Source organism: Lytechinus pictus, chromosome 17 (genome assembly GCF_037042905.1).
Source record: "Lytechinus pictus isolate F3 Inbred chromosome 17, Lp3.0, whole genome shotgun sequence".
Classification (NCBI taxonomy): Eukaryota; Metazoa; Echinodermata; class Echinoidea; order Temnopleuroida; family Toxopneustidae; genus Lytechinus; species Lytechinus pictus.
The window spans coordinates 10,283,179-10,295,895 of NC_087261.1; the positions used below are offsets into that span (position 1 = coordinate 10,283,179).

General features: G+C 34.2%; 1 long non-coding RNA gene across 1 annotated transcript; it reads left to right on the forward strand.

Moving 5' to 3' along the window:
• Positions 1-4,622: 4,622 nt before the first annotated feature.
• Positions 4,623-8,622, forward strand: LOC135157191 (uncharacterized). Its single transcript, XR_010296240.1, has 3 exons — positions 4,623-4,732; positions 5,645-5,733; positions 6,273-8,622. It is a non-coding gene; the product is annotated as an uncharacterized LOC135157191 (long non-coding RNA).
• Positions 8,623-12,717: the final 4,095 nt, after the last annotated feature.

Here is a 12,717-nt window from a genome sequence, read left to right on the forward strand (position 1 = left end):
CTTACACAAGTGTGCTCCTCCCCCCACCCCCTTTTGAAAGTCACAGCATGGTATTTTTTTTGCTTGTCAAATTTTCAGGAAAATGTGCCCCCCTGCCCCCTTTTGTAAAATCCTGGATTTACCCCTGGTGTGATGCATGCTGCTGTTGATGACGATGACGATGATGGTCTGTCGCTGATGTGGTTTACGGTACACCATGTGAAGTGTTATAGAAACAGTGGATAGAAGAAGAGAAGAAATGGATAGGCGAGAAAGTGGAGATTTGAGAGTAGAGTATTCTCTCTTGAAAGTAGTCCTGAAAAGGACTGTAAACCAAGGAAAGATTGATGAGTTGAGAACAGCTTGAGTAGTAGAGCTAATGAGGAGATGCTGGCTTGAGTCGGCGGCGAGTAGAGATGATGAGTAGTAGAGAGACTCGACGTTTCGGGCAGGTTGACTGTCCGTCTTCAGGAGACTGGTGATCATCATTATGATTTTGATGAGGATGATTGATGATGGTGATGATGATGGGATGATGATGCTCGATGATGAGGATGCATGGTGATGGAGAAAAAAGAAAAGAAAGGGAAGTGTAGGATGTGATTATTTTTTATGTCAAACTATATATCACAAAATTATACGTTCTTTAAAAAGGTCAAAATTTCTGCTCGCTAAAGCTCGGGTCGGGACTTCAATAAGAAATTTTCGCACATGCAGACACAATGTTAAGGCCACCGGCCACCGCACACCTTACGACTGTTCGCGATCTGATTTTGGAACAAATCGCATTTTGCTCATTTTCTGAAAATGTGAATGGAACATATCATTTTATTTGAGGTTAAAATTAATTGAAAGAATACTAATATGACATTTTGAAAGATTGCAAGCTTTTATTTTGGAGTAAAGGCCAAATTAGTTTCAGATCGTAGCCAAACGCATACGACTGCTATGACGTCATTACGAATAGATATTACATTCGCTTTTATTCTAAGAAGGATGATAGCATAGTCACAGGTTTGAACATAGGTATTCGTACAATGATTTAGAACATTACACATCAAGATATTCCAAGTCTCAATATTAGCATCAAATTCTACTACATTTTCTTCTAAAATCGGGTCGCAGACCAATCATAAGGTGTGCATGCGGTCGCCTTTATATGTTTGTGCCCCTCAATTTTTTTTTTGGGGGGGTCCTTGACTCCCTCTACCAGAAATGAAGGTTAAAACCTCCTCGCGCCAGGCTTAACATACTTTGTTTCTTATCTCTTTTAATCTTCGAAAATTTGCATGTGGTATATATATGTTTGAGAATATTTTTTCTTTGAGCCTTGGAAACGCTTTGGCCACCATAACAGCGCGCATTTTTTTTTTCCACTTTATTTATTTTTCTGCACACGCGCTGCTTTAATACTACCGTACGCTGCCCAATTCTCGCTCACCCTCACAAGCGCGATGCGCACGCTGCTTATTATGATTATCATTTTAAATTCGTCCTAAATTCCTTATTGTTTAGTATACTCGCATAATTAAGCACCCAAGGGGAGACCATTACATGAAAAAACAAAGTGTGGAAAAATAAAATCAATCCCTTAATAAATCATCGTGAAATACTGCTTTGAATGTAAAGTAACCCGATAACTGTTTGAACTTCGATCAACTGTATACCGCAACTGCACCAAATTACGTTTTTTTTTTCAATCACTTTAAAAACTCCTAAAAACAGTGAAAAATGTTATATTCTTATATGATGAATGAAAATGTGAGAGTCGTAGGTGCGGGAGGTCCTGATATGTCGTCATGACAATTTTTTCTAGAATGAATATTTGTTGTGTGAATGAATTAGCGAGGGCATACCTTGAGATAGCAGCCTGCCCTAACTCCGCTCACCCTGATTGTGTATGATAATCATTGTAAGAGTATAGGGCCTAAACGGAATTGTCATAATTTTTCAAGTAGACTTTTCTTTAGAATCTGATTTTTTGTGTCATTTCCTCTATTTTGATGGTGCTGAACATGTATCCGCTTGTTGCCAGTTTCATAAATGCCTCCTTCCGCCGTTGCCATGGCAACTGATTAATATGTTTTTAAAAAAAGTTGATCCTATATATATGGCACATTACCCTGTCAATTTAAATGGTCCAATCTATCATTCTTAAGCCTTCCAAATTCAATTTCTAGATATAGGCCTATCAAGTCATCAAAGTATTTGCAAAAGATCCATTGCCATGGTAACGGCTTATCTTTCCCGCAGAAAAATACAATTGTCTTGATTGCCTGCAGAGACATGCAGGGCGCCGCTTTTTCCGACGGCGCCGCGCGGGCGGCGTCGTAAACATTGAAATCTTAAAACAGGATAAGTTTGTGAAATGTAATCATAAGTTTGAAATAGGCCTACAGGTTTTTATAGCTATCATGAAACTTCGAAATAAGGGAGTCAGTGAAAATCATATAGTGAGTTTCAGGTCATGCCACGGTCAAAGGTAATTTAAGGTCAATGACGGAACTTTGGCCAATGACGTTGGGGGCATTTATTGAATTGCCATCATAAATCAACATTATGGTGGGAAAAGATGAATGGTGGAAAATGACAATGAAAATGCCAAAATCTATATAGGTTTGACCAATTCGTTTGAATTAAATATCGAAAACAACAGTGTTCTGCATGGATATAAGTTCATTTGAATGCATGATAATGGTATGTTGCCATGGTAACGCCTGATTACTCTACTAATTCAACTCGTGAATTTAATATGAGATGAAAATTAAGTGTAAACAATGTAGGAATGTCTGAATTTATTTCAGGTCATAATTCATAATTTTTTGCTTGTCAAATTTTCCAGCCCCTTGCCCCCCCCCCCCCCTACTTTTTGGGAGATATTTCCGCCCCTGATTCAGAGAAAAAACGAGACATTTTAAGCACTTTTGTAATGATGTTTTATGTTACAAACCGAGAATGACTTGAAAACAAGACATGAATAATGAAACAAACGGGCAATGCGGGTGCGAAGCGCAGGCTGAATAGTTATTTTGTTCTAAATGAAGGGTATGGTATTTGTCGGTCACTCGGTCCCCCAACTCTCATTTTCGTCTTGTCTTCTTCCTTTTATTTTCCTTCCTCTTAATCTTTTTTTTTCATTTCATTATTTTCATATTCCGGCCTTGATTGATACCTCTTCCGTTGTCTTTTTTGCGACGCGGCCATTTTTTCTTCTTTATACTCTTTTTTCATTTTCCTCTCTCACTTCTCCTATGATTTCTTCTCTATATCTCCCCCCTCTCTCTCCCTTTAGCTGAGGGTGACGGCAAATAAAAGCCCCTCGGTCATCAACGATTTATCATGGAGCAGGCAGATAAGCTGACGTTTACAGAAATGTTGAAAGATGATCAAAAGAGTTTGTCACTGTTCACCAGAAATATGTAATCATTGTCCCGGCCCAAAGTGTTTGGGAAAAAGTTTTACAAAAATTATCTTGCTCTATAACGAATCGTAGGGTCATCAATGCTAAAAAATGAGACTTCGATGTTTATCACTAAATACCGACGTACAAACAACTTAGAGATATAGGGATAGTTTTTTGTTTTTGTTCTGGGGTGAAGCCCCTCCCCCGGTTCCGCGGCCCCTGGCAGGCTGGCATGTCTTCTAGGCTATTATCGATCGTAATACTGGTTTTTTATGTGGCGTATTCATATTTTGATGATTACCAATATTATTTACTCAGAGTATAACATTTAGGGATAATTTAATTGGAATGATGGAAATAAATGTGTAATTATAGGCCTATATGTGATAACTTATGAGCCTAATGATACATATATTTTATGGTAGGCCCATATGCATTATCTGCATGCCTATCTGATTCATATCTATAAATCTAGATAAAATAAAGAATTTAAATGAATAAATAAGAAAAAATCTCCCACTAATGGGCCTATATATATATAGGCCTTTTGAACTCGGTCAGTAGTTTCCTGATTGATTTGAATAAATGAAACTTTGTCATGTTTCTGGAGATTTCCTATTTTTAATTGTGTTTTGTTTGAAAACGGAACAAGATTTAAATTGACCAATTTATTTTGAACAAATAGAATTTTCTTGAGTGCCTTTTTCCCTCTCCTATTATTGACGGAAGTTCGAATATGAACTTAAACCAGCGAGGTGATTAAATATTTATTGTTGTTTTTCAAGATGAGCTTTTTTTTAATGAAAGTCAATATAAGGGAATCCCCAAAAATATTATCGGAGTTCAGGGTTCAAGGTTTATGCACATCAACATTTCACATTTTCAAAAAATCAACAATTCAATACAAACAATAATATTATACAATAGGCCTACAAGTTTTCATAGATAAGCATAAATAAACATCGTAAAAATATGAAATGTGTACATAATATAACAATAGTAAAAAGTACTAGAATGTATTCTTGTAATTCGTCCCTGTTTTCACGAAGTGACGGATACGAGAAAAATCGCATTTTTTTCAATTTTGAGTTTTTTGCATTTTTGGAGATCTTTAATTCATATCTCGAACTTCAACAAGTTTCAGATCACAAAAATGTCTAATTACGTTGCTATGACAACAGTGCACACACGAAAATACCCAGATTAAGGATTTCTTGTTTTTACGAAGTGACGGATAAGCAGCCGTCAATTCGTGAAAATAAACGAATACGCTTCATCACTCAAGAGTTTTTTCACGAAGTGACGGAAGGCAATTTTTTACAGTCTGGAACAGCCGAAGACCATGAAATGGTGAGTTTTTTTGTAAATGTAGGAAAGGAAATAAATTTAATGCAGCTCTTTAAGTCATTTCGAGTAATTTCAACCCTTTTAAACGTCTCTGATCGCAAAAATCCTTAAATTAGCGTCCAATCTTTCCATACATTGCCCCACATATTCATTTTCGTGTCAGTGAAAATTGAATGGAGTATTGCGTGTCATTTTTTTGTCCTCAATTCAACTTGAATGTTAAGTTTAGTCAAACTAAAAGGGTAAGAATATTTTTCCAACATTAATCAAGACTAAATAGATTTAATGAAGGCTGAGGATTTGGTTAAAAAATCTACAGGGGCATTAGTTTAGGCCTAGATCTAGATTAATTTACACGAATTGCATTGCCATTGGACTCCAAAAGAGTCCAATGTTAACTCGTTATGTTCTAACTTGTCTTCACAAGTGCCTAGTTATTTGCAATAAATTTCCACAAAAAAAATCTGAAATAAATACATAGATTATATTGTCTTCCTTACTGTAGTGTTAGTTAACTCATCATCTAAATTCAGTAGTACTTTCAAACATATGTAATGGAAAGATACCCCCCTCCCCAGGGGATGGGGGGGGGGGGGGATTTCTATAAATGACAGTTAGAATGCTGAGATCATGAATTAATTCAGTTAAGTTAGTGGCCAACCCATTTGTGCAAATAAGTTGAGTCCTTAGTTAAAATGAGGATTACTGGAGATTTCTGTTTTAAATAAATCATCTCGAGTCAAGAGTCAGTCTACATCTAATGTAGATAGAGCTTTATAATTTGTTGTTTGGTGGCCACTCCCTCGCCCTTTAATATCTCTATGACATTTTACAGAAAATGAAAGAATCTACATAAATAAACTGCACCTCGGTTCTGATCATAATCATGATGAAGATATTTTCATTTCTTTTCAGATGCAGTATATACAGTAAGCAATGTTTCAGAGAACAAATGAGAGAAGTCCTGGAACCAGTACACTCGCTATTTAACAATACAATTCCAGGTGAGAATTTTCATAGTGTTATAATCCAACATGACATCCTGTCAGTATCAGCCATCCATTCATTTGCACTCATTACCAAAATTAATTTCAATTGCGAATCTAGTAAATAATGAAGTTATACAAATATATTGACTCAAAGTTATAATAACCAGAAAATATTAATTTGGGAATATGTTAGCATTTAGCAGATACAAGTGTATTTCTAAGTTGTAAAAGAACATTATTTCCATTTTGACAAGTGCATTGTGTACTGCCCTAGAGCATTGAAATTTGACATGTAATCATATTTTCAGCTGAAACTTTCTTATAAATTGGAAACATTTAATTGGAATATTTGCTGTTAATATCAGTGGTAAATAGAGTATATAAAATATATTCTTAATAATCTTGTAGTACCATACTGACTGGGCAGGTTTTGTTTGGAAAGGGCAATTTAAAATATTGAGTCTGCTATCAATTCTACAAATTCGATATTGGATTGACAAAAAACTTTGAAAACAAACAGTTGATTTGTATATTATTTCATTCTACATACTTAGGTTGGATCCAGGAGCCAACATGCTTGTCAGGTGGGTCATTGATAATTCCCTGAGCACCGCAGATGTGATCTGATTTGGTGACATGACAGTTAAATTGGTAGTGACTGGATTTTAACAGTGTGCCCTGGTTTGGAATTGTTGAAGTAACCAAACTAGAAACATCTTCTGAGAACTCTGACTGCGATTCTGATGATGAAACTCTGTCTACACTTGTGAAAAGTATGAAGGAATTGGCTCTGCCTCGTGGCCTTTTAAGGCTCTCACTTAACTTTTTCTTTAGTTTCCAGCTGGGTAACTGATGCCAGTTTTAACTTTCTTGTGATTTTGACTTCAACATAAGTTTAGTTTTAGAGCAGTGTATTATATAAAGAAACCATGTTGCTTGAACTAGTCTGTGCTCTTACAGTGATATAATTATGAACTCCTTCAAATATGTTTTATATATACAGTCAAATATAAAGTTCAGAATAGTCATTTATCTGCTATCCTTACCACATGTTTAAATTGCTTATAAATACACATCGTCCGTATATGGATGCAGAAGAATTACCCTTCTTTATTCATTTTGTTTGGCATGTTTTCATTTTGGTTGGTGCCATTTAAAAAAAAAAATCCTGCATATGTCTACATTTTTGTAAAACAGAATGTTACTAGCTTTATTGTGCTTAAATGTATTGTATTAATACTTCATACTTTCTTATAATAACATAACCATACAATTTAGACTGACATGCATTGTGAAACTCGATTGTTACAGGATATATTACTAGTGAAAGGGTGAAAATCATATTAAGTTTTCATGAATTCATTTTCAAAAGCCAGATGTGTTAATACAGACCTCCCCCCCCCCCCTTCCATGAGGTAATTTTTTTTGGTCTATCAGGGGTGTGAGAATTCTTAAGCTGATTTCTGCTATTTTTGTTTTTTATTTTCAGCTTGATATCCCTTTTTGTGTACAATAGTTTGAGAGCTCATTCAATTTCATCCCCTAAAACTCTTCAGCATTTTCAGCTCTTTATCTTTTATTCACACCTGGTTTATGCAGTTTTACAGTTGATGTGTCATCATTTTATTCTAGAATTTTCTAATGAATGATATTCAGGAAAGAAATAATACATGATTATTTTTAGCAGACATTTTACATTAGCTTGAGGTTTAAGAAAGATTGCAGCACATGTTTTTCTGTATATTTGTAGTAAGAATTTAACTCATTTCTACATGATCCCACTAATTCAAAGATGTTACTTGCTAAAATCGTGACAATTTATTGTAAAGTTTTCAGAGTTGGAACTAAGGTGTATTTTGCTGTATCTTTCTGTTTTTGGACTCGGGCCATAATTTGCTATTAAAAAAACAAGTGTTTGATTGGAAAAAGTATTGGTGAGTGTATTTAGCCAATAACTTGAGAATGATGGAAAAAATACAAATCTACTTAGTCATTCGTATTTTTATTACTGCATTTTTTTGTTGCTTTTGACGCTGTCGTTCGGGATTTTGATTATAAATTTGTTAATAAATGATCCTGTTTGATATGAAGTTAAATAATTGATTTAAAATTATATTTCCATGTTTGAGTTTCATTAGTTGATACATGTAATTGTTTATTCAAAGGTTTACATGTTTCCTTTGGTAAAGATTATCTTTTAGCACAAGTAGACTTTTTAGTACTTGACAGTGTGTAAAAAGATGAAATAACTCTCAAGGCAACTGTGTCGACTGATTCAATTATGACATTCTTAAAAAAAAAGTGCAGTGAATGTAATAAGTAATAGTGATTATGTTACTTCTATTTTGATGGAAAAGAAATATACCATTTTACTTGAATATGTGTATGTCAATACAAATAGACATAGAGAATACAACTTTCCTGCACCACTAGCATTGATTATATTCCAGTATTCTTGTGATGGAAAATTTATTCATTTGACATTGGAATGTTTTGAATGTAGAGTAACTTATTGAATTTGGTACTAGTTAGCAATTCTGTATTTCAAAATGTGGCATTCACAGACTAGGATTGCTGATTGTGTTAAGCATATAAAATGACAAAATTCTGTCAATGTGTACCTGATAATTCACTTCTTATGCATTTCACAGTGCAATATTAGATTCATTATAATAATTATGAATGTCGTTGTGTTTGTCACTAGCGATTATGGTCTGATATATTATTGAATTAAAAATATATTTCCATTGTTAACATTGTATGGAATTGATATTTTAATGAATTTATTAAGCATAACCATTATCAAAATGATTGACATGAAAAAAAGTTATATTTTACTTGTCTATTTGTCACTTGCTGCTATGGTTTCATATGTTATAAAATTAAAAGAGTTCTTCTAAATTTATTTACATTGCTAACTTTGTGGAATTTATTTTATATAGTTAGTATTTTCAATGATTTATGACAAGTCATAACTCTTATTTTGCATGATAAAGGTATTTTAATATGATGTTCAGGAGAGAATACATGACTATTTTGATAAGGGAAAACTTGAGTAGAGAGAGAAAGAAAGGGAGCAAGAGTGGTTGTACTCGAAATTTGCTCGCTTTATTTTGACAAATTCTTATTCTTCTCATTTTTTGTTGTTGGGGGGGGGGGGGGTGACAATCAGTCATAATTTACCAATTCTTGTTGCCGTTTTGACAAGTTAGTTCCACATTTAGTTTTGTACCATTTTCGAGGTAATTAAGTCTCAAAGAATAATTTTGAATAGCTAACTCGGCCTTAACAGAGAATACATTTAACATTATAAACAACATTTAAGAAAAACTTAATTGGGATTTCATATTTTCAGGGGGTAGGGAGGTTAGTAAACTGACAAATATTTGTAATGTCGCATTATCTACTCCAACGGAGTCAGTGCTTAATAGTCCTTTCTCAAACATAGAATTACAAAGACGAAATGTGTTGTATCTCTTGTAGTCATTTTATTCATATCCTGTTAGGGATTTTCCTTATATCAGAGTTCATCTCTCAAAAATGAAGATAATATTGAAATGAAATAGGCATAAGTATAACACGTGTGTTAATTGGTCTTCCTGTTATTACTTGAAAAATGAAATCAAAGTATTTAAAGTGATTTTTTTTATTAAAAGAAGTAAACGTAGGCCTAATTGATCTGACATTTGGAATTGATTTTTCTTACAATAGCAAATAAAGAAATTATGTATATCTAGACCCTATTTATCGAATTGCATCGACAAGGCTATACGTGGGACTAAGGCGAAGCTTCTTCCCGTCACTTCGTAAAAACAAAATTGAAGCGCGTCCTTGAATTTCGGATTTTCACGAAGTGACGGTTATGCGCGCGGAGCACTATCCGTCACTTCGTGAAAATAAATCTAAGCGCGTACCGTAATATATTTTTTTCACGAAAATATGGTTCTGCTTACAGCTCATTATCTTCTTAAATATTTAAGTAAAATGCAAATGATTGGACTTGAATATTGTCCAGAATATGCCCAATACGAGGATATGACATTTATCCACCCTGCATACGTGGAAGACGTTGAGATTGAGGTCTAAACCTTTGAACGCGATTTACTCAAAACTAACTTTTTAAAAGTTGCGCGCTCATCCGTCACTTCGTGAAATAAGGGACGAATTGGTTCTAAAATTATGACAAAGAAAGAAAATGAGAGATGTGGATATGAGGGAGCTAAAAGTAAAAGCAAAGCTTGTTGGTTGAAGGCTCCAAAGAATTATGCAGTGAGAGTCCCATAAAATATCAATACGACAAGAAAAAGTAAAGAGTAAACAAAAAAGTGGGATACACGAATACATACTTGATAAATAATGAGTCAAGACAGTGTAAAAGCAACACATTTGAATTAGAATCTGAAGGAGGATGCAAATAATTATTTCTAATTAAAAAAAATAATAATGGAAATCAATGGCCAATGGCATCTGGGGGCGATGAGCGGAAGGGACGACAAGGGGGGGGGGCACTCAAGTTGGATGAGTGGCGAAAATGATTACTTTGAATGGCGAATGTGCTAAAAGAGTTTTATAGCGTTTTATTTATAAGAATGTAAATTCATCAATATTGATATTTTAAGTTAATTAAGTTAACTTAACTATATCAAGCATGTTATTCTATTATATATATTGTTCTTTAAACATTTTTGTTCATGCTGACTCTTTTATCCGCTTCCGATTTTTTGTAAGCACCCTTATTATAGCACTGGTTAGGGTCATGGTCTTTATTGACAACAGTAATTTATTTGACCCAGTGGGTGCTCAATCTATATATTCTGTTAATGTTGTATAACATTAATTGTTCCAATTTCATATACTTTTCATTTCCGAAATAAATAAATAAATAATAATATACTCATAAAATTCATGAATGGATTAGAATCATATTCATATTATTAGACAATTGAAATCAGTTAAAAGTTTGTCGGGAAAGATTTTTTGAAAATATGTATTTTATAAAAAATACGGAATAAAGTTTGGAGGATAAAAAAACCGATATATAGGCGTAGATCAGTAACAAAAAGTTACTTTGAGGCCCTAAAAATAATTGCACTTGGCGAAAGAAACATTTTATACAGTGTATAGTACTATAAAACTTGTAAACAATACATTTAATCACAACAAAATTACACACTTTCTCACTCAGAAGTGCAAGAAAAAAGGGTAGAAAAAAGAGTTAGACAGTATCAGGCCTTATAGTAGACCGGCCAAAACGATTTTTTATACTTTGGACGGCAAAATTTGTTAATGCTTGCTAATGCTTGGCATCCCAGCTAATAGTCTTGCTAAAATACCCAGGAATAGCGTACGGCCGGATGCCAAGCGCAATTTTGCGTGAAAGTGTCATTTTTAGCGTAAAATCTGAAAGAATGTCGAAAATCACGCATTTTGATATTTTGACGAATTATTTTAATATTTTTGATTATCTTTCATATGCAATTATTTTTATTAAGAGTTTCAAATTATAAGTCTCATAAATATGGATTTCAAATTTGAATATTCCACACACACATATGGCACAGGGAAACATAAAACCGCGATTTCCTCAAAATAAAAGTTTGTGAAAACTATAAATAGTTTAAAGTTTTTTACGCAACTTAAATTCTTCGATTTAAATGCATTTCTCAATCGAATGTATAGTAAATGTCCTAATGCCACAAATATTAAAATAATTTTCAAGTAAGATGGAATATATCTCATTTTATGTTATCCGAAAGGAGACAATGTGCATTTTACCAGGTGCGCATTTTGAAAGAAAAATAGAAAATACCGTACATTATGTACATAATTACATGTATAAGTACACACTAAAGCGAGTTTTTAATTGAATAGCACAATTTGTCAATTCTTTGCATCCCAGCTCAAATTCTTGCGGAAATACTGAGGAATAACGTACGGGCGGATGCCAAGTGCACTTTTGCGTGAAAGTATCATTTTTAGCGTGAAATCTGAAAGACTGTCGAAAATCACGCATTTTGATATGTTGACGGATTATCATCATATTTGTGATTATCTTTGATATGGAATTATTTTTATTCAGAGTTTCAAATTATAAGTCTACTAAATATGCATTTCAATTTGGAATATTACACACACATTATATGGCAATATGACATAAAAAATCGTGATTTACTCAAAATAGAAGTTTGTTAACATTATCAATAGTTCTAATTTTTTTACAACTTAAATTCTTCGATTTAAATTGGTTCATCTATTGAATATCGATCGTTTCTAATGTCACAAACATTAAAAGAATTTTCAAGTAAGATGGAAGAAATATTTTCCGAAAGGGGGCATGCAAAATTTAGCGGGGAGGGGGGGGGGCATTTTGAATGTAAAATTGAAGATACCGTAAATTATTAACATAATTACATGAATAAGTACATACTTAAAACGAGTAACACAATTTCTGGCCGCAACTGCCTCTCCCCTCCCCCCCCCCCCCTCCCCCCGCTGCCTAAGGTCATGTGTAATGTCCGAAAGGATTACATGAAGCTGAAAGTATCCCGTTTTCAAGATAATAATACACTAGCGTAAAGGGGAGGCAGACTGCCCCCCCCCCCCGACGAGTCACAACTCATGCAGGGGACGTACCCCTGCCCCCCCCCCCCCCCCTGACGATTTTTTTTCTGGTACAAAATCCTTTGTTTGTGGTTGAAAACCTTTTTTTTTTGCTTGTAATTTTTTTTCGCGGACAAAATATCCTCCAAAAAAAAATGCCCCCCCCTTGGAAAATCCTGGGTACGCCGCTGTAATATACCCAAAGTATTCTGCTCGCGATTCGAGTGTATATTTTATTGTGGTTTAGCGAGATAGGCACCCTACACGGGATTACAAAAAGATGGCAAATAAATTTTCGACTCGAGCTTCGCGCTGGCATTAATATATGAGATAAACAACTTGCTATCTGTTTAAGGTGCCACGAGCCTAATTACATCAGGAGGGCTAAAGATATTCGTT